Source organism: Microcaecilia unicolor, chromosome 1 (assembly GCF_901765095.1).
Source record: "Microcaecilia unicolor chromosome 1, aMicUni1.1, whole genome shotgun sequence".
Taxonomy (NCBI): domain Eukaryota; kingdom Metazoa; phylum Chordata; class Amphibia; order Gymnophiona; family Siphonopidae; genus Microcaecilia; species Microcaecilia unicolor.
This window is the reverse complement of record NC_044031.1, coordinates 633424643-633427992: the sequence shown is the minus strand read 5'-3', so window position 1 is coordinate 633427992 and position 3350 is coordinate 633424643. Positions and strand designations below refer to the sequence as shown.

The following is a 3350-nucleotide window of genomic DNA, read 5'->3' as shown; positions in this document are numbered from 1 at the left end:
GCTAGATAGAAGCAGTAAAAAGAGGGAGGGAAGACTGGAGGATGAGAAAGAGGGATAAAGTTTGAGAGGCAAAAAATGTATTGGGGAAGATGAGCATGAAAAAATTGAGAAAATATAACATGGCAAATGAACAGGAGGCCCTGGACAGTGATCTAAGGGATACAGAGAGAGAGAATGAGACTACTATGCTTAGAAAAATAGCATTACCAGCATAAAGGTAGAAAAATAATTTTATTTTCCATTTATTGATTGAAATTTGTCAGCTTTGGGAATTAAAATCTGCTATCTGTATATTTTGCACTGTACATAAGGAAGGTTGCTGGACATGGGTGGATGGAGGGGAGAGGAGGGTTGCTGGACATGGATGGAGGGGAGAGAAGAGTGAGGAAGAGATGAGATGAGGGAAAGGAAGAGAGAAAAACTGCACATGGAGGAAGAAAATAGGCAGAGCTGGATCCACTGGACAGTCAAGTCTGTGGAGGACCCAGCTTTTACTTACGGATGTAGGGCAAGAAATGAAGAAGAAAGGCGGAAAGTAAAGAAATAAATGGAAAGGAAGCCCTGAAACGGAGTTAAGAGGACAGATAGCAGCAGAATCGGATACTGGGCCAGCATGATCAGAAAAACAAAGACACCAGACAACAAAGGTAGAAAAGATCATTTTATTTTCATTATAGTGTTTGGAATATGTCCACTTTGAGAATTAGGTGCTCAACATTAAAAGTTTATATTTATTTACTTATTTATGGCATTTTATCCCACATTAAACATGAATTAGGGTGTTTTGTGGCTCTACACGTATCATGATATTATGATCCCTTGTTTCATATTGTTGACGGTCTGCATTTTCCATATGGGTGGTATATTGGTGTATTAAGTTCTGCCCAGTGTAATATTTATGGTACAGTAAGGTTCAGAGTGTGTTTTTGCACAAAGCTGTGCATAGTGTTTTGCGTTGAGCGATTGTGGTTAGTATATGCTTTGAGCAACCACTTTATTCTTTGACATATGATACATAGCTAATATCTAAATTTAATAAAAGGTATTAATTGTGACTTTTAATTTTATTTTTTTTTTCTGTGTGTTATCAGACAATTATGGATTTAAGCCCTACCCCTGGCCCCACCCCTAACCCCGCCCCCTTTAGCCTCCCCAAACAGTTGGGCCACCGACCGCCTATGATTAGAATGTAATATAAAGTCCTCTTAATTTAGACATCATTGATATGGAATGAAAAATAATATTGCCTATTAGAAAAAATCTTTCTCAACAGAAAAGTCATAGATGTTCTTCTAGTGACTCAAGATCACTGAACATAAAACACTTATCTAGAAAACACTGTCAATGATGTGAAGAGCTTTTTCCACCCCTTTACCAGAGCCATTTTCACTTCCTTGTTCCTCAGGCTGTAAATCAGGGGTTTAACATGGGGATCAGCACTGCATAAAATACTGAAACTACTTTGTCCTGCTCCATAGAATAACTTGAAGCAGGTCGTAAATACATGAAAAAAGAGTCCCATAGAATATGATCACAGCAGTGAAGTGGGAGGCACAAGTGTTGAATGCCTTGCGTCTTCCTTCAGCAGAGCGAATCCTCAGGATGCTGGAGAGAATATAAGTGTAAGAGACTAAGATGGCCACAAATGTTGTTATTGTGTTGAACCCAACAAGAATACTAAATACAAGTTCGCAGACAAAGGTGTCAGAGCTTGTAAGCATCAAGAGAGGAGGACCATCACAAAAATAGTGATTAATTGCATTAGACCCACAGTAGGACAATTTAAAAGTACAAATTGTATGCACTAGAGCATCACCAAAGCCACCCACATAAGCTGCACTCACCATCTGAATGCACAGCCTCCTCATAATGACAGGATAAAGCAATGGATTACAGATTGCCACATATCGATCATATGCCATCACGGCCAGTAGAAAACATTCTGTGGTAGCAAAACCTGCATAAAAATACAGCTGTAGAGCACAACCAATGAAGGAGATGGTTTCCTGCTCTGCCAGGAGAGTTTGCAGGGCTTTGGGAGTAATGACTGAAGAATAACAGATATCTATGAATGACAAGTAATGAGGAAAAAGTACATTGGGGTCTGCAAGTGCTCATCTAACCTAGTTGCAAGAATGATACCAATATTTCCCAGCAGGGTGATAATATAGACCAGTAGGAAGAGCACAAAGAGTGGAATCTGGAGCTTTGGATCACAAGTGAGTCCAAGGAGAATGAACTCAGTCACTGATGTCTGGTTCCTGCCTTCCATTTATTCTGTTGATTACAGCTGTTGGTCGAAAAAAAATCAGATTTGAAGAAAGCATGTGTAATGATTGTATTTTATGCTTCTAACTGTACACTTGATAGTGGTGATAATGCATTTCTGTGCCATCTGTACTCTAGAAAACAACACTGTATTTTTATCACAACAATGACTTACACATTTCTCATTCATTGTTATTTATGTTTTGTATACCTCTTCCTGAAAATTCTTTCAATGGACCGGTATGCCATCAGGACCCTCGTAAGTTCCAGAGTGGTGGACCCGCTTGTGCAGGGAGGAGGAAAACTCTGTACATTAGGGCCGGATGTTTCACTCTCCCCTCTGATTCTCAAATGTACACTACTACTACTTAACATTTCTAGAGCACTACTAGGGTTACGCAGCGCTGTACAAATTAACAAAGAAGGACAGTCTCTGCTCAAAGGAGCTTACAATCTAAAGAACGAAATGTCAAGTTGGGGCAGTCTGGATTTCCTGAGTAGAGGTGTAGTGGTTAGGTGCCGAAGGCGACATTGAAGAGGTGGGCTTTAAGCAGTGATTTGAAGATGGGCAGGGGGGGGCCTGGTGTATGGGCTCGGGGAGTTTGTTCCACGCATGGAGTGAGGCGAGGCAGAAAGGGCGGAGCCTGGAGTTGGCGGTAGTGGAGAAGGGTTCTGAAAGGGGGATTTGTCTTGAGAGCGGAGGTTACGGGTAGGAACGTAAGGGGAGATGAGGGTTGATAGGTAAGGAGGGGCTGCAGATCGAGTGCATTTGTAGGTTAGTAGCAGAAGCTTGAACTGAATGCGGTACCTACACCATGATTCACCGCTGAACTGGCACTCTCGGAAGCTCCTCAAATGGAAGTAACATGCGAGAGGGCTCCAGGAATTGGTGAGAGTGCCGAAGGAGACGTCAAGGAAAGTAAGATGATTCCTGGGCGTAAGCGCTATTCTATAAACCGTACCTAACTTTAAGCACAGCTCATAGAATAGCACTTTTTTGGGCGCTGTATATAGAATCTAGCCCTTAATGTGGAAATCATGGATATAGTCACTATCCAGCATTAATATGCCTAAAAAATATT

General features: G+C 41.3%; 1 pseudogene; it reads right to left on the bottom strand.

Annotated features, from left to right (window-relative positions):
• Positions 1–1324: 1324 nt before the first annotated feature.
• On the bottom strand, positions 1325–2272 carry LOC115460538 (annotated as a pseudogene).
• Positions 2273–3350: the final 1078 nt, after the last annotated feature.